This window comes from Varanus komodoensis, unplaced genomic scaffold (assembly GCF_004798865.1).
Source record: "Varanus komodoensis strain SLA01 unplaced genomic scaffold, ASM479886v1 scaffold3, whole genome shotgun sequence".
Lineage (NCBI taxonomy): Eukaryota > Metazoa > Chordata > Lepidosauria > Squamata > Varanidae > Varanus > Varanus komodoensis.
Window position 1 is genome coordinate 64,036,500 of NW_025335761.1, and position 18,745 is coordinate 64,055,244.

At 56.3% G+C, this 18,745-nt stretch overlaps 1 protein-coding gene across 3 annotated transcripts in view; it reads left to right on the forward strand.

The window, feature by feature from the left end:
- The first annotated feature begins 1,829 nt into the window (after positions 1–1,829).
- The window catches only part of FRMD6 (FERM domain containing 6), a 54,927-nt gene continuing 38,011 nt past the window's right edge, over positions 1,830–18,745 (forward strand). For all 3 annotated transcript variants that reach the window (XM_044436394.1, XM_044436398.1, XM_044436395.1), the window contains exon 1: positions 1,830–1,944. The gene's annotated coding sequence lies outside the window, so the exon portion shown is untranslated. The remainder of the gene's footprint in view (positions 1,945–18,745) is intronic.

The following is an 18,745-nucleotide window of genomic DNA, read 5'->3' on the forward strand; positions in this document are numbered from 1 at the left end:
AGCAGCGTGGCTGAGATTGTGCGTGTATGAAGTTCTCCAGATGGTCCCGTGCAGGTTTAGACAGAAATTCTGAAAAGTGTGGGATTTATTTTATTTTGTCTAAACATGTGCTAAGTTGACAATGATTTTTAAAAAATCGGTTGGTTTGTCTTTCATGCAGCTTGGCTGTCTGGATGATGCCAAGACAAAATGCTACAAAATTTCTAAAATCTATCAGTTTCGGAGGTGAGATGCCTTCCACCTTCAGTCTCCTTCAGGATCAGGTGCTGAAAATTGGGAAAAGGTGGCTCGTCTGGCCCCATTTAGACCTGGCTCCGGCCACAGGCAGGTTGCCTTCATAGCTGCTATGCAGTTGCTCCATAGAGGTTGCGACTTGCAAGAAGGTAGGTTGCCTTCTTGCTGTTCCTCATTTCTCCAAGTCAGGGATGGAGAATGTCCCACCAGTGACCGGGATCTGGCCTACAAGGATTGTCCACCAGCCCACCTAGACAAGGTTCAGAGAATTTGATTGGCCCCATTCAGGGGCTGAGCATGGCTTGCTGCAAGACAACACACTAACCTACAGTTCTGCAACAAGCCATACACAACCCTTGAGTGCAAGCTGGCTTATTAGTGGCCTGACAACCCAGTTACTTGTCAGGATGTGAAATACGGGTTGTTTGCTCTCTCGGCTGGGTTCAGACATGATAACCCACGTTTCAGCAACAACTTTGTTCTCCAACAACCTACACTGGACGTGGGTTATCTTATCATCTGAACTCGGTCACAGGCTTCCCCGCAGGCCCGCTGCCACACTCCCTGAGCCCAGACCCTCCCCAAGGCCCACCTTGCAAAGAACCCCCACTGCTATTCCCAGTCAGACTGATTCAGTGAGGTGGGGAGAGAGCTTTCCTGGAAGAGTAGTCCTTCCTTCTTGAGGAGGCAGCTCAGGGCCCTTGGGAGGCACCCGGATCCACCCACTTCGCTTCGTTTCTCTTCTCTGAAAACCTGGCAGGAGCTTGGACAGGTAACGAAGCGCGGGAGGGGACCCACTCGGAGGAGCAGCTGCTCAACAGGAAAAGGGAATCCGGGTTGCACCACCAGGACAGCTGCGAACACGCAGCCAGGTGATCTTTTAAGAAGGGGGCCATGAGGCTCGCTGATGAAACTGGCAGGTTACTTATTCAAAGTTTATTATTCAAATACAAGGACTTGCAAAAACTCTGAGTGTCCAGCCCCCTCTGGGGCATCGCCCCACCTGCTTTTCTCACTCGTTCAGGTGGTCCCTCTTGTGAGACTTTGAGGGCAACTCTGTGCACGCTTAGGAGCAGCCACTCCCGGCCACTCTTGCCGCCTGAACACGCAAAGCACAGCACCTGCAAAGAAGGAAGCCCCCTTTCGCCCCCCGAACGATTCCATTCACCAGCGGGTTGACAGACAAATGGCTTCTTGCACGGCCTCACAGCCCAGTTTCTCCCTTCATCGCCTTTCACGTGCTTTTAAACCGTGCCTCTGAGCACGGGCAGAGTGCTCCCCTGCGCCCTTCGCTCCCGCGTAATCCCCGCCGCCTGCCAGCGATCCAGCGGGCAAGTGCCCCGCCCGGAGCCCCGGGGCCCCTCCGCCGCCCCCCGGGACTGCGCGGGCTCCGCGGCTCTCCTGCGCTTCCCCGGGAGAGGGCCGTACCAAGCGAGGCAGGGCGGCGGGGGAGGCGGGACAGAGGCGGAGAGCGCGCGGCCCGGCGCCTCGGCCGCAGGGCGCGCGGCCACCCCCGCCGGCGGCGCGTGGTCTCGTCCCCGCCTCGCTCTCGCCATGTGTGGCGATCCGGGCTCCAGTCGGCTCTGGAGCGGGGCGAGGGCGGCGCGGGAGGGACGCGGCGGCTCGTCCGGGCGGCGCGGCCGCTGGCACCATCCGCGCCGGCTGCGGGAGCCCTTCCTCGGCGGCGGCGGCGGCGGCTTCCCAGCGGAGGTGAGAGGCGGCGCGGGGCGGAACGGGGCGCCGCGTCGAGGCGGCCGCCGGCGCGCCGAGCCCGGGAGAGAGCGAGTGCCGCGTCCCCGCTCGCCTCGCCGTGCTCGGCGGCCAGCCCGGGCGCGCGGACCGGGACCGCGGGAGCTCGGAGGTCGCCTCCCAGGGGCGGGCGGCGGGCACTCCGGCCGGCGAGGCGAGGCGAGCGCGGTCCCTCGCGGCAGGCGCGCAAGTTGGAGGGCGGGCAGGCGCGCGCGTGGGGCGCCCGCGCGGGGCGGCGGCGCTGCTCTCCCCGCCGTCCGGCCGCGCCCGGGGCGGAAGGAAGGGGGCGCCCCCCGCTTGGGCCCCGAGGTCGCCCGGCGCGGGTGCGGGGCTTGCTCCCGCCGGCGGAGGCTCCGGGGCTCGCCTCGCTCGGGGGCCGCGGCTCGGAGGGGGCAAACTTTCCCTGGGGCTGCGCGAGGGAGTTGCGCGGCTCGCGGGGCTGGCAGGCAGCTCGCCGCTCGAGGGCCCCGCCGGGCGGCCCGGGGGCCCCTGGAAGGAGCGCTGCGCGCGCGCGTGCGACGGGGGAGGCCCTGGTGCCCCCCGAGTGTGGCTCGGCCGCACGTCGGGGCAGAAACTCCCTCCCGGGCCACGCAGGGCCATCCAGAACGGCGCACATTTCGGTGCCACCGCTGCTTTCGGCAGCGCCCCGTCCTTGGAAGGGAAGCTCGCTTCAGCCTCGGTCCCCGGCGTCAGCCTTGCCAGCTTTCCCTCCCGGAGGAGCGGACCTTGGCTGCTCGAGCCGGAGAAACAGTCTGTACATGCCCAGGGACATCCAGTGGACTGCCGAACATGATTCGGGGGAGGCAGGGGAAATGTGCCAGCTAGCAGTGTTGTGATCCAGATGCAAATGGAAACAGGCTGTTTGTGTGCCGCATGTGCTGAAGCTGCAGCAAGGCATTCCCCCCCCCCTTTTTTTTTTTCCCTAACCCGCCGTTCTTCCCCTTTCCTGGCATGTCCAGCCTCAGCCCCGTCTTTTCCTGTGGCTTTCTGAGATGTTGTGACCCATCCGAGTAGGATGACGGATCAAGTTGCGTAGACTCCCTTAGGAATTAGTGGAAGCTCTGAGACCCGCTGGAATACGGAATACGGAGATAAAGGAGCTGGTTCCCAGTTTCAGTTGGCAAGAGAGTCCCGTGTTTAAAGGGAAAATATGTTCCATGTAGAAGGCCGAGGGCCAGGCCACCTTGGCAAGCCCCTGTCTGCAGAACACCCTCCCCAAAGCGGATTTTCTCGCCATGGCTAGAATTTGTCCTACATTCAGATTCCTGCAGTAAACCTGTTGAAAATAGTTGAGTTCTGCAATGTTTGAGATAGCACTGCCATCTTACTGAAACGTTTTTCCTTTGCCCTTGCTGGCTGGGGATGATGGGAATTGCAGCCCAGCACGTCTGGAAGGGACCGGGTCGGGGAAGGCCAGTCTGTGGGGTGGATACTTGTCACTGCTGATGTGAGTGAGAAGAGATGGGCCGGATTCAGGTTTGGAACTTTTGATCACAGAAGTTACCACAATCTCACCTCTACTTTTGGTTCACTAAGCATGCAATCCTGTGCATTTTATGGCACAAAAAGCCCTTGCGTTATTCTTCTGTCTATTCTTCTAAATCAGATTGTTCCCTGATTTCTCTTCAGCGTACCACTCGCTCCTCTGTTCTCCATCTGGCTCTACCTTACAGGGGTGCTATAAAGATTGTAATATCTAGCGTGTTCAAAGGCAACACCATTAAAGTCTCTGGAAGCCCCATTTTGGCTTGGGGGGGGGCAGCGCTTTGGGATAATAGCTGTGGGAAAACTGTGTGTGCAAGCGCCACATGGATGAACTGCCGGAGTCCGTCACTCAGGGAGCTCTCTTGGTTTGCCACAGTGCAAACCAAAGAGATACTTACAGGAATTTGAACTTGCCATTTTCCAGCAAAGGAATTTCACAAGGCACGCCTGTGTATAAAATTACTAAATGAGAACATCTGAAGAAGCTTCGTTCTGTCTGCCTGGTCACAAAGGGAGACGTGGTTTCCTGCCCCCTGTAGTTTTTTCTTAGCAGAGAACGGGCACTGGTCTTGCAAACATGTTTAGCTTTGACTGGGTTGTCAGACCTGCATTTTTCCCATGCACTGCTATTTGATTCTTCCCACTATATTTTTCCTCGACACTTCTGCGGGTCTATATATAATCCGCTATTTGAAGAGCTCTCTCGTGCATCTGAGGAAGCAGACTCCAGGCCAAGAAACCTGTGCCGTTAGAAATGTTTGTCTGTAGGGATGCACACCTATGCATGTGCGAGCAGAAAAAAGTGCCACAGCTCCCAGCATCCCCAGCCAGCATGGAAGTGTGGTGGGGAGCTTTTCCCTGTCTGCACCCCAAGCCTTTCTTGTCTTTCTCTGTGGCAGGGACCATGGGGTCCGTCCTCATAGCTCGCAGCTTGCCCATGGCGGTAATACTTTTGGGAGCATGTGCTTCCTGGCCCCACGCCCCCCCCCACCTGGTCATGGTTGGGGGGGGTACTTGCAGGATTAAGTACCTTTAGGGACAGTTGCTGCAGCTTCCAGACCTGGTGTGATCCTTTGTCCACCTGCTGTTGTCCTTTCCCTTGCCCCCGACAACCACTGGGGAGGCTAGGTTAAGTGGAAGCCATCCATGACTATTCCTATGATCCCTGACCATCGGCCAGGTGGACAGGCTTATGGGAGTTGTAGTCCAACAAATGCAGAGGGGATCAGGTCACCCACTCCAAACCTAAATCCCTTCCTGACTTCTGTACTGCATTCTTTCACTCATCCACTTTCCTATCTCTCCTCCTTTTTTATTTAAATAAAAAATTTCAACCTAATAAGGATCCCAAGGCAGCTCACAGTTTTCCCTCCGACTGTTTTATGCTCACAACAACCCTGTGCGGTAGGTCAGGCTGAGAGTCAGGGACAGTCCGGAAGCCCCCGGTGAGCTGCAGGGCCAAATAGCGATTAGGACCCAGGTGTCCTGAGCCCTAGTCCGGCACTCTGACCCCCACGCTATTGGTCGGGCAGAGTTTCTTCGTGTTACCATCTGTTGCTTTAAGGCCCTGCCTGCCAGGCTCATACTGGAGAGACAGACGGAGACAAATTAAAGGGAAGAGAATGAATAAGAAACCTTTCTGCAAGCCATGTGAGGGAGAAAGGAGAAGGTGGGGGACATGAGAGGTCACAGGACTGAGCCTCTGAAGAGCCCAGTAAGCTGTCAAGAGGGGAAAACTGTAATTTAAAGTGTGTGTGTGTTTATCCTTTTATTCCTATACTGCTCAATAGCTGAAGCTCTCTGGGCAGTTTCCAACAGCACATAAAAAGACAGTATAAAATACAAACCACATAAAAATATCATTAAAAAGTTGCCATGCAAAAATTCCACACACAAAAATCTTGCAGTAGCCTAAGCAGAGTTTACAAATCCCTCGGGCACGTTGGAACTCCCTTGCAGGGCATCTCCGCTTTGCTCCTGGTCGGCTCCTCATCCTCCCGGTCTCCTCTGCCACCACTGGCAGCAGTCCACGTTTGCGGAGTGTGTCTGTCACGCAGACTGGCGTGGCCGCTGCCTCCTGCCAACGGGATGAAGCCCGGAGGCAAGCGAAGGCAGGCTGTCCCTGCGCCATCGCGACGGTGCGGCTTGCAGGAGAGGCGCGTGTCCGAGCAGCGGAAGCTGGAGATGGTGCCCGGCTCCCTGCTCCCCTTGAGCGTCTGTGCCAGCGGCGGCTGGATCAAGGCTGTTCTTGGGTCTTCATGTCTTGCAGAACATGCTGGGTCTCAGGGCCTGGCTCACGCCTCAACCATGCGCAGGGCCTGGGATGTGGCGAGGAGGACCTGAGGCGTGGATGCAGTCCTCGGAGGCTGCGGCTTCTCCAGCCGAGCTCGTGCCGATTCTGTCCCCTGCCGGCAAAATCAGATTGCAGGAAGGGGGCTTCACCCCGGATGCTCCCCGAAATTGAAATGCACAGGGGCTGTGCTTCCTGTGGATCCCCTGCATCTTTCTCCCCCTTTAAGCCCCGCCCTGTATCATTGTTGGGATGCAGTCTGCATCCGCCCCAGCCAGCTTAGCCAGGAAGGACAGGAACTGGGAACATTGGAAATTGCCTTAGCCAGACCTTGGGGTCCCTCTGGGTGACCCCAGCTGGCAGTCTTGGCCGACCAGGGTGTCCGGTGGGAGAATTTCACCCCTGCCCAAAGATGCCGCCCATCAGTCCAGGGTTCTTCCCACAGAGCCGATGCTCTGTCCCCGAGCCACGTCTGGAAGCCGCGAGTTCTTTTTACTGAACGCGGCTAATGGGCTTTGGGGTCTCTCTGCACCTGTTTGCTTGCATCCATGCCCCCTGGCTCCCATGTCGCCCTTTCTGTCTTCCAGGAGCACCTGTCCAAGAGCCCCCTTCCCTCTCCAGGACCTCCCCGTCCCCCCTCCCCGAGCCATCATGGCCGTAAAACCTTCCCAGCTTTTCGGGCTCATTACGATTTATCCTGACTTAATCCATGGCTCTCTGAATTTATTGACACTCGTGCCTCGTTGCAAGCATAGCCTCGTATCCTCTGTCCTCATTCTAAATTCGGATTACACGCCATTTATAGAAAGGGGCCTCTGTAGCCATTATTAGAAAGGTAAGGAAGGGTCCTTTTCCAGAACGAGAGCTAGTGTGACGTGGTGGCAAGAGAGCTGGACGGGGGTCCTGGGAGATCCGGCTTCTACTCCCCACTTGGCCATAAAGCTCTGGGCCAGTCACTCACTCTCAGCCTAACCTACCTCACAGGGTTGTTGTGAGATTTACATGGATCTGTGTCAGCCCCCTGGGAGTCTTCACAAGAGGAAAAGATCATCAATGTGATGTGCCATGGATACAATGCAATGTGATGACGAAGGCAGAAGTGAGCGGAAGAAGTCGGTGCTCGGGGCCGTGCTGACCTGGAGCACATGTGAATCCAGAGTGTGCAGTCCTGCGGGTTTAGGCCAAAAGGAGCCCACAAGGCCAATGCTCCCCAGCTGGCCATGCTGGCAGGAGGATGCTCGGCATTGCACAGCCTTTTCCGCCTGAATTTGCCCTTACGGTTTCGATGGCCATCCATTCTGTCTCCTTCCCCACTGCAGGACGCTGCCATTTCGCTTTGCGGTACCTCCACCCAGGTTCCAAGCGCCAGATCCCTCTGGAAACACAAGCAAGCCTTCTTGCAGCGGGAGGGGGGGAACATGCGCACTTGTGCGTGTCGGAGGTCCCTTGGTCCGTCCTGAATTTGTCCATTCCAAAGGATCTTGCCTTACAGGCCCGATGGGCCAATCCACCAGGACAGAGCAGGGCTGCGTGGACACCCGTCTTACTTTACGGAAGGTTAGAAACAAACCAGCAAGGTTACGAACCGCCTTTCACTGATTCTGATGGGTGCCTCTGACAAGCTAGTCGCTAGTCAGGGCTCACCTGGACGACTCTGCCCAGTTCTGGGCACCAAGATTTAAGAAAGATGCAGGTAAATTAGAAAGGGTCCAGCAGAGGGCAACAAAAATGATCCGGGGTTTGGAAACGCTGCCCTGTGAGGAGAGACTGAGAGAACTGGGCATGTTCAGCCTTGAGAAGAGAAGACCGAGGGGGGGCATGAGATCCCTCTGTAAGGACCCCAAAGGCTGTCACAAAGAGGAAGGTCAAGCTCTCTTCTTGCTGATGCCGGAGTGCAGGACACGGAATAGTCAAGTCAAGCTGCAACAACCCAGATTCAGGCTGGACATCAGGAAAAGCTTCCTCGCTGTCAGAGCAATACGGCAGTGGGACCAGCTGCCTGGAGAGGTGGAGACTCTCCCACCCTGGAGACATTCAAGGTGAAACTGGGCAGCCCTCTGAGTGGGGTGGTGTGACTTGGTGTCCTGCAACAGCAGGGGGCTGGACCTGATGGCCTTCATGGCCCCTTCCAGCTCTCCTCTTCTATGATCCTATAAGCGCCGTGCTGCTTTCAAACATCCCATGCAGCTTTGACACAGGAGACTTTCTGGACCAGTGGAAGCTCCGCTGTTATGAAAATGCCAGTGGTTTGGCTTGCTTGCCGCTTCCTTCCAGGACTGCAAAATACTCACGAGGACACTTCATACCTGCCTGCATTGCTTTCTGCTGTGCGAGCAGTTTGGCTCTTCTGGGCGTGTGATTTGAAAAATGAGAAACCTGGGGAAAGTGATACTGCGGAAACATGAAACCACGGAATGGAGGGTAACCCAGCAAAGGTGAGTAGGCACGTTGCGAAGCAAATCTGCCGGAGAGTCGGAGCCCGGTGCTCCGGGAAGCTGCCCTTCTCACCCCCCTTTGCGTCCTCAGCTCCTGCCGAGTCTTCGTCGAAGCTTTTGGGCAGGAAGTGGCTCTGCCGCGCTCGTGTGCCCCTGTCCCTCCCTGCCCGGGTTCTGCAAGACGCAGCGGCTGCATCCGCAGAACGGGGCAAGCCACCCGCCTCGGTTCACACATACTTTCACCTTGATCTGCCTGACAGATGATCAACTGGTTCCTACGTTGCCATGGTTTTGATTCTGTCTGCTCAGCCCTCCCGCTGTTGGCATGCATCCCATCAGCCACTGCACCTGAGATTCTGCCCCAGGATGCATTGCTGCTGCACGTGTCACCCGCCTCTTCCTCTTTGGTCCATTTATAGAGGCTGCATGGCTGGAGCAACTCCTGTGGTTGCCCGTCTTTCCAGAGGAATCCTTGGTGGTTGCATTCCAGGAGTGTGGAAGCAACAAGCCACAGTGGCATGGAGAAACCATAGAACAAACCATGGTTTCTTATTGTGGTTTCTAAAGACCAAACCTACCATGGTAAAATACAACTGGGTTCAGACAACCAGACAAACAATGGTAAACAAAACAAAACACCATAGCTTGTCGTTTTGTCTGAACCCAGCCAGAGGGGCTTTCCCCTTCCTTGTGAGAGGTGTTGGTTGTTAAGCCATGCAAATGATGGGCAGCAGTTGGTGTTGTGACTGTTGATGTCACAAAGGCATGGCAGACTTCACAAAGCAGCGGAGCGCAATGCACCGGGATGGGTCAAACTGTAGCTAACCCTGCGCCACACGGTAACGATATCAGCTTGAGTGCAGGGATTGCGTTCTTGAAACAGCATCTGTTCCAGGACTACACATCCATGAGGCACTTCCAAAGCATCAGCCTGAGGACTGCAGCCTTTATTGGATTAATAGATCATGCTAAAAAGAGCCTTTGATGAAGATTAATAAAAAGGAAAGATTTCCCACAGAGAAGAGTTGATATCTCGTTATGTTGCCAGCAGGGTATGTGATCCACTGCCTGCCAACCAAATGTTCAAGAGTGGGGGGGGTGTGGGGGGGTGTGCGTGTTAATTAGCTGGCGTGCATCTAACCTACAAAGTTGAGACAATGGCACAGCAGTACTGCAAAAGGAAACTGTCGTGGTTTATGCAGATGAGCCGTTCGGTAGTAGTGCAAAATGTTTTCATGAGTCGTGTGTCTCCATACATGGATTCGGGTGCAAGAAATCCCAAACTGCAAGGTGAACCTCCATGTTTGTTAACGTCTACAGAAAATGGCCATGTGCATAAGAAACGCAGGGCCCCGCTTGTTTTCCTAGTGCCTCGATTTGGTCATTGTGGTATATATTTAAGTTGCCTGCCAAAAGGAGAAATCGGCACGCTTGGTTCTTGCAGTATGTTGCTTTCCCCTCTTTTTCAGCTTTTGGGTTGGGCTTCATGTATTCTATAAGGTTGTGATTCACCCTCTTTTTTTCTGGTATTTTCTTGCAGTGCAGGAAAATTCTGGGTTAGCAGCCGTATTTTTTCCCTCATGTTTTTGAGAGAGAGCAGTGAAGAAGGGGGGAAAACCCAAATCTGTAAGCAATTATCCTATTACATGCAAGGCAGTGCTATGAAAAGCTTAATTCAGGCCAGATGTAGAAAATGTATGTGAATTCCAAATTTCAGATGATCTCAACTCCTTCCTCTGCTTTTTATTTTCCAAATGTGCTGGAAACAGAGCAAGCTGCACAAATTATGAAGAGGTTTTTAAAAATTCCTTTGGATGCTAAGTAAGTTCCACGTACTTCCTGGAAGGAGGTAGCTTGTGAAATGTTTCTGAGAGGCAGTCTTGCCATCTTCCTTTCTCCCTTTCTGCTCTCCCAGATCGGCCTCTGCTTTTTCTCCTGGATAAGTTCAACATATCAATGCAGTCTGAAACACCAGACATGGTTTGGCTCCGTGCTGCGGTAGCGAGACATCAGCTCGGATGGGCATGCTGACGTTAAAAGGGGCCTTGAATAATTGATCGAGGGTTATTTAGGAACTGCAGCGTCGAGTGCCTTTCCAGAAAGCGTCTTGGTGCCGTTTCTGGCCCCCGTTTTGCTTGAGAAGTAGGTGCGCTGAGAATGGCCTCCTCGCTTCCTGATGTGAAGTGTTGGTCCTCACCCTTTCCTGCTGGAGTGAGTCCACGCGGATCAAAGCACAAGCCACAGATGGGTCTTCTCCTGCAGAGACGTTCACAGCCTCTAAGTTTTGGTCATGGGAGAGGCGAGGGGGGGAAGAGCCCAAAGTGAGCCAGGCCAGCAACATCTGTACCTGGAGAATACTTTGCTCAGGCATAAAATCTGATACCCGTGCCGGGACAAAGGTTGCCTTCGGCATCGCCACTTGCAAAGGGCGCTTGGCGAGGGATGATGAAGAAGGGCCTTCTCGGTGGGGGCCCCCATCCTGGAACAAGCTCCCCTCTGAAGCCTGCCTCGCACCAAGCTCAATATCGTTCTGGAGCCAGGTTAAGACTCCTCTCTTCCACGTGGCATCCCGTTGATTGACTCTTACAATGGGGCTTATGGCAGCTGCTTAAATGGGTCTTAGGGTTTGCTTTGCACAAGCGATTGTACCTTTTTGCGTTAGTTTAAATTTTGGTTTTTAGATTTTGCATGATAGCTATGGCTTGTGGTAAACTAGCCGGGGAGCTTTGGGATCGGACAGTACGGAGATGATGACGACGATGATATCGTGGTGTGTTGCAGGCACTCCCCTCGCAGGAATTGTGTGTTTGCAGGTATGCCTCTACAGGCTGCTATTGCATGAATGGATTTGCCACCCCCTCCGTCTCTAGCATGTTGATTTCTTATTTCTGCAGCCAGCCACTGGGACTCTGCTGCTATTGTGTGGCTCAGCCATTCAGCGGATGCAGAACCCTTCAACTGAGCAAGCAAGGAAAAAAACCGGAGGGGCTCATGAGGGATGAAGTTAGAATTCCCCAGAATTCTTCCCTAGATGTCTAGGCTGGAGGTGGGGAATCTGTTCCCACCCTCTGGATAGGGTTGGACTGCAAGCTGCATCATCCCTGGTATGTTGACCATGGTGCTAAGCCTTATGGGAACTGTAGTCCAATGGCAGCTGGATGGGCACAGTTTCCCCACCTCTGGGTACTGAGTCCTGCTATGCTGTTTGGGGAAGGGAGATGCCCCATGGCATCAAAACGCTAATCCCAGTGCTCAGGGCCCCACCTGGTTGGTAAGGTAGTTCTGGCTTCCTCCTACCCCAGAGGTGTTCCGGGCAGCCCCTCTGCGTCTGCTAGACCCTTTTCTGGAATTCGTAGCCCAGAAGAGGCTGCAGGGAGAGAGAGTGAACTTCAGCCAGGCTTGTTAAAAATCCCAGGTGGCTGAGAGGTTTGGGACTTGGAGCCAAGTGCCAAATGGCGTGCAAGCATCCCAAGCCATCATGGGAGTTGTAGTCCAACATCTGGATGGCATTGGGTTAGGGAAGAGTGTGGAAGGATTCTGCAGTGCAAAAGAGCCAAATACACGCCCCAGGAACGTGCAGTCTAGCATTGGGCGTGTCTGGCGCAGGGTGGGGGAGCCCAGTGTGGACGAAGGGATGAATGAATTCACACGCGCGCGCGCGCGCACACACACACACACACACACACACACACGGGTCTCCTCCAGCAGGAAAGTAGTTCAGCGGGCTGCCTCTTTGGGGATGTCATCTCTGCCGTGCTCTGAAGTCCGGAAGGCTTCAAATCTTTCCATTGTTTGGATCAAATCTCTCTCTGAATAGTGCTTTTGGCACATTCAGTCCCATGGGAAACGACAACGGCGCTCGCAGGCCACACAGTCCCTGGTGAGTTCTGCTTCAGTTGGGCAATGTCTGGCAGGGAGTGATAGGTTTGGGGGCTTCAAGAGAGCCCCGGACATCCAGCGCTGATGCCCATGGAGTCTGAGCAAAGACAGTAGAGGCAGATGTGGTGGAAAAGGCAGAGCAGCATCCAGAAGACCCCGGAAAGCGCACTTGTGTGCACATGTGGACAGAAGGAAAGCCCCACGTGCTTGCTGGAGCATGCTGGGAATTGTAGGACTTTTCCTCTCCAAAGATGCACTGGATCGAGCCCTAAGTGAATAAGCCCTAAGTGAATAAATAGTCCAGCCCTAGTTTGGCTCGCTCACTGAAGCTGATCTTCTCTTGAAGCTGTGGGCAGCAGCTCCCATAAGCCCCCAGCGATGGCTGTGCTGGCAGGGGCATGCTGGGAATTGCCGCCCGACTCATCTGGCGGACACCCGCTTGGGGAAGAGTGGCCTACACTCGCCGGACGGTGTTCACACATTCCAGTTTGAACAGAGGCCAAGAGAGTTTGGCAAGTGCGTTGAGGCAAGTGACCCCCTCAGAAAGGACGTAGCATAAGGTTGGGGGTGTAAATAAAATGCCCCCCACCCTTTTGCCTATCGCCTTCGGAAGACCAGTGGCAACTGGGAGGGCCGTGGCCTCGTTTGCCAGCGGGGGGCGGGGGCAGGAAGAGCAGGGCTGTGTCATCGTCCTCACTTTGATCAGGGGCTGGAGCAAGCCCTTCTGGTGAGCAATGCCTCTCCCTGTGCCGACATTGGTAAGGGAAAATGAGCAAGGCTGCTTCCCCCCCCCCCCCCATCCCCCCCAGATGGGGGGGACTCCGGCTTCCACAATCCCCCAGCCAAGTGAGTAAGATGCTTGCGGAGTGACGCCGTTGGGCTTTCGATTTCCTGACAGGTGCGTCCGCCTCTCCCCGGCTGCTCTTTGCCTGGGCAGGGAAGTGGGGAAAGACGCTTCCCTGTGACTTCTGCATTCCAGCTTTATCCCACGGAGAGCCCAAGGCGGCTGACATGGCCCTCCCCCCTCATTCCTCCTCACAACAGCCCTGCGAGGGAGGCTCTGCTCAGCCTGGCTGCGAATTGGCGCCTGGCCCGAAGTTAGCCAGGGAGGTGCGAGGCTGCTCGGGAACAGAGAGCGGCCTTCTCAGCCCCAGTCCGCCACTCTGCCCACGGTGGCAGGGCAGCTGCCCCACAGGATCCCTCCAGCGGGTTGGGGCAAGAGCTCTGCCTGCCCACTCCTCAGCCTCTGGGGAAGGAGGGAGCACGCGCCTCCCCCACCTCCATCAATCAGTCCAGTCCCCTTTTAAAGCTGTCCAGATTGGCAGCCATCACCTCTTCCCGTGGCAGCGAATTCCATAGTTTGGCCGTAGGCTGTGTGAAGAAGTCCGTCCTTCGCTCTCTCCTAAACTGCCCACCAATCAGCTTGGTGGGATGACCCCACTGGGTTGCAGTATTTTGGGGGATCATTTTGGTTGCCCTTCCCTGAACTTCTTCCAACTCAGTGATGTCCTTCCAGGCAAGGCACAACATTCCTAGTGCGGTGGCAGCAAAGATTTGTACAGCGACAATAAGATTTTGGTGGTTCTATTTGCTTTTCCATTCCTAATTCAGCATAGCGTGGAGTTGGCCTTCTTCACAGCAGCTGAACGCTGGGGTGACATCTCCATTGAGCTGCCCCCCCCCAAGACCCCTTCCTTGCTCAGTCACTGCCAGCTCAGATCCCATCAGCCGATACTTGAAGTTGGATTTTTGAAGTTGGAATTTTTTGCCTCCAACAAGCATCACTCTAAACTTGCTTAGATTGAACTGCATTTGCCATTTTAATGCTCTTTCTCCCAGCTTGGAGAGATCTCGTTGGAGTTTCTCAAAACCCCTTCTGGTTTTGCCCACCCTAAAAAGTTTAGTGTCATCAGCAGGTTTGGCCACCTCTCTAGGTGCTCCTAATTCCAGATCATGTACGAACTCATTGAGGATGGTTGAGTATCGTTACATACTGGTTGTGACGGGGACCAGTGTCAGCCGGGACCTGTCCAGTTGGGCTCTCTCTTGGCCATCCGTAGCAAGAGAAGGGAGTTCTGGACACCCTTCCGGCTGTGTTGTTGCTTCCTGCAAGCCCCCGGATTTTGGAAAGGGGGCTGCCTCCCCCTTGGCGGCCAGGAAACGCGGCTACAAGTCAGACCCTCCTTTTGAAAGAAAATAAAATTAGATGATGCTGCAAGGGGATTGTCTGAGCCCCTCCACAAAATGGGCCCAGGAGCATCCTCGTCCAGGACCAACTGGAGCCACACAGAAACTTCTTCCACTGAAACTTTTCAGCAGAAAATTTCCTCCAGGGAAATTCCAGCCTCCTGATGCAATTCTCCCCCCAATGCGCGCATATGACTCCAAGGCTGGCTCAGCCATGTTTGCTAGCTGGCAAGTGGCTTGTGATTAATTGCGCTGCTGCATAACCGTGCCATTACCTCATGGCGCGGGTGCAGGAGAGCGTGTGGATCTCAGCCTCCCGCAGGTTTGGGGTCACCTGTGGGTGTGACATCAGGAAGGCACCAGGAAGGGAAGGCTGCCTGCACAACTGAGTCACACCAGCGTCCCTCTCCCGCCATTCAGCTCCCCAGAAACCAAAAAGTTTCAGCTGATCAGCTCTTAGTCTGGCTGCCACATGTAAAACTTAAGCCTTTTCTCTAAGTAGGAGTTAGAAATGGAAGCCGTACGGGTTTCTTTCCCAAAATTTACCTTAATCTTCAACTTTTAAGCTAGCCTGGACTGACGAGCATTCCCACGGTGGGTTGGCACCAGCGGTCCCATCTTTGAGAAATGCCATTTTCATGCAGTCTTCGCCAACTTTTCTTCTTTAAAAAAGAACATGCCTGAAATTTTGGCATTTGCAGAGGTCTCTCCTTTCCTCACGCTACCACCTCCCTGCGGAGCAAAGCCAACGTTGGAGCAACAGAAGAGCAGGGGGCTCCTGCCCCCGGGCTGGGTGCCTTCTTGTGGGGCCGGAGATGGCACGACTCGGGCAGCAGTGAGTCCCAGACTGGACTGAGGCGCAGGTGGTCCTGGGTTGTCTGAAGCGAGGATGCTGGGAATGGGGTGCCCGGGGCTGGGACACTGCGCTCTGCCACGTCCTTTTGCTTTGCGTTCAGGGACAGACTTCCGAGGCGGTCACCAACTCGGGACGTTTTAAAAGGGGATCAGACAGGCCTGTGGGGGAAGGCTGCCAGGGGAGGCTGAGGGCTTGCTCGGGACTGGAACCAGTGTGCCTGTGTGCCCCAGTTGCTGGGGAACGTGGGCGGGGAGGGTGCTGCCTGGGGTCTCCTGTGGGCAGCTGGCCAGCCCCCGCAGAAACCACGCGCCAGACGGGATACACCCCGGGCTGCTGCAGCCGGGATCGCTTTACGATCTTGGTGTGGTGATGCAGCGCGTGCCCCCTGCGTGCCCCCCGTTCGCCCGGCGCATTTCGGCCAGGCAAGCGGAGTGGAATGGCCGTGCCAGCCAGACGCCTGGAACAGGTCGCAGGCGTCCGAGGGGTTTCCCCGGTGTGGGCACAGCCACCTGGCCGTCTCGCGGCTGATGCCCTCCGCCACGCTCGGAGCCCCCCAGGCCAGTAAAGGGCTAGGGTTCCCGAAAGGGCACATCCCCGCTGGTTCGGGGGGCTTCGCTTTGGCTATAAGCTGTGTGGTGCAGTGGTTAGGGGCATGGGACTGGGACTCAGGCAATCTGGGTTCGAGTCCCCGCTCAGCCATGGAGCCGACTGGGTGACTTTGGGCCAGTCCCAGACTCTCGGCCCGACCTACCTCACAGGGTTGTTGTTGTGGGGATAAGATGGAGGAGGAGAATGATCTGAGCTGCCTTGAGCCCTTTGTAGGAAAAAGGCAGGATATAAATCGCAATATATATATCCAAGGAAGGTTCTGTCGCTGGCCGCTTTCCAGACCTTTCGAGCAGCAATGACAACTCCCTGACCATTGGTCATGGTGGCTGGGGACGGTGGGACTTGGAGTGGAAGAAATTTGGAGAGCTCAGAGTTGAAGAGGCCTCTTTCCCCCTGCCTTGCCTGCCTGCCTCTCTGCCCTGAAAGCCTCTCCTCATTTCTGAGGTTCCCTGGAAGATGGATAGCCGTGGCTTCGGGGTCTCCCTGGAGATGCGCCTCGCTCATGTTCTGCGGGGCAGAACCCCCCCCCCCCGGCCACCCCAGTGCGCGTGCCCACTGCTGGAACGGCATGGGTCGGCACCGCCGGCAAACGGCCCTGCTGGCCGGCCTCGCTGTTGCCTTCGCACCTCCCCTGATTCAGGCCACGAGCCCCGCGGGTGCCGCTCTGGTGGACCGGCATTCGCCCGCCTGGAGGGCCGCTTCGAGGGCCCCGCGGCAGCTGTCACGTGGCGCTGGCCGAGGGGGGGTGTGGGGTTGTTGTCAGGGCACTGATTGACGTGGACTGTTTCGGACATTGTCGGAGCCCACCTCCCATCATCCCCAGCCAGTGCAAGGCACCCACACTTCCACCAGATGTGATGGTCACACCTCTGGGGGGCTTTAAAAGGGGGCAGGGCGGATTTGCGGAGGAGGCTGTCCTGGCTGCTCGCCCCGCTGGCTCTGCGCTCCCTCCTGGATCGAGCAGGATGCTGGGTGCTCCAGATACTGGGGCACATGGGCAGGAGGGCACCGTTGCGCTCTTGCCCTGCCTGTGGGCTTCCCCCTGCCACAACTGGTTGGCCGCTGTGCGAAGAGGATGCTGGACTGGACGGACTCGCTCTGATCCCGGACGGCTCTTGTGCCCTCAACACCATGCTGGGTGGGAATGATGGGTGTTGCAGTCCAAACATACCGGCAGGTTGTCAGGGGCGGGAGGCAGCAGCAACCGGAGCCCCCAAAACTCTTTGCTTTGTAAAAACTCCAAGAATCGCCTCCTTTTCTTCCTGCATGCCGCTGATCGTGCATTTTAGCATCCTGGGTTTCGGGGAAGCACACGGGCCCGGTGGGCAACTTGCATGCGAGTAGAGGAGCCACGCCGCTGCAGGAAGGCAGACTGAGGGCGCTTGTGTTGGGAAGCGCTGCTCAGCCCGGCTTCAAACAATCGCCTTCAGATGGATTCCTGCGGAGGAACGTTCCCAGGAACGCGGAGCCAAATTCCTTTGCGGCGTAGCCGGGTGGCTTTTTCCACTGACATTTTCAACCCACCGCCTCTTCCCGTCGGATCTTTCCTTCGTGGCGCCTCTCCCTCTCCCTCCTCTACAGAATACACCACGTCCTTCCCCGACCTGGCACCTCCTGGATGTGTGGGGCGTGAGCCATGGTCCCGAGAGGGCAGTGGTCCTGCTGGCTGAGCATGATGGGAGCTGTAGTCCGACCTGCGTCACGATGCTGCAGAACTTCTGCTCCGGTCATCTCCAGGCACCGTGTGCGGCTTCTCTGCTCGAAGGCCCCACCCGGCACGGCAGGACAGGGTAGCCTTCAGGGGCACAGCAGGGCTCCCCCCCTCACCCTTTCCCTGTTCAGGGGCCGGTTCTTCATGCCCCCTGTCCTTTCAAACGGCTTGCTGACTTGTGGACCCCGATGGATTCCCCTCGCCCCTGGGGGAGTTTCCCACAAACTGGCTGGTGGCTCTGCTGAGGTTCTGGTCAACTCCAGGAATGGGGGGGGGGAGGTGCAACGGGACACCGTAAGGCCCCCTTCCTTGGGGAGCTGAGGCCTCCCGCGCAGTGCAGGCCTCGCTGCCCCAGCAACTCTGTTTTTAAGTGCTGCAGGAACGGGGCTTCTAAATTTAACTGCAGGCAGGAAGCGAAGGGCAACCTTGGGCACCGGGATGCTTGCGCGGCCGGCCGTTGTCCCTGTGGACAGCCGTCCAGCAGTCTTCCGCAGTCCCCCGAGGAGCGCCCAGTTCTTTTTCCACAAAGGTTCTGTGCCGCGTGCGGCCGTGGGAAGCCCAGTTCCTCCCGAGCAAACGAAATCCGAGCCACTCGCAAGCAAGGCTAAACAGGGAACCCTGGCCAACTTTCTGACGCTTCTGTGCCTTGCACTGCTGGGACCATAAACTGGAAAGGACTGAGGGGAAAGGGGGACCAGCGGTTACTTCAGGTGGTGCTTGAGGGGGAGACGGCAGGTGACGTCTCGAGACACATTTTTAGGAGTGGGGCTCAGTAAAGCAGTAAAGAACATCTCTCTGCGAAACTCAGCAACTGCCTTGAAGGCTCCAGTGCTGGTTTTGCGTCACCAAGCCTGAGCGGAGCAGAATCCCAGGCATTGGGTTCTCCTTGTGGGCATCTTTGGGGCGTAGCCATGTGAGGGGCAGAGCTTGTTCCAGGTGCACCTTCTTTCTTCTGGGCTAGATCGGGCTGGCTCGTGCAGGGATCGGCGGTCCTTCCGACGACCTGATCCCAAACAAGGCTGGGTCAGACCGGAGGCCCGCCCAGCCCAGTCCCCGGCCAGCAGGGCTGAGGGGGACCTGTGGAAGAGGCCCCGGAGAGCCCCAGCCCAGTGCAGTGTTACCGAACAGTTTCAGCAAGAAGAGATCTTGGCCTTCCTCTTTGTGACAGCCTTTGAGGTCCTTACAGAGGGATATCATGTCCCCCCACCCCAGTCTTCTCTTCTCAAGGCTGAACATGCCCAGTTCTCTCTGTCCCTCCTCACAGGGCAGCATTTCCAAACCCTGGATCATTTTTGTTGCCCTCCACTGGC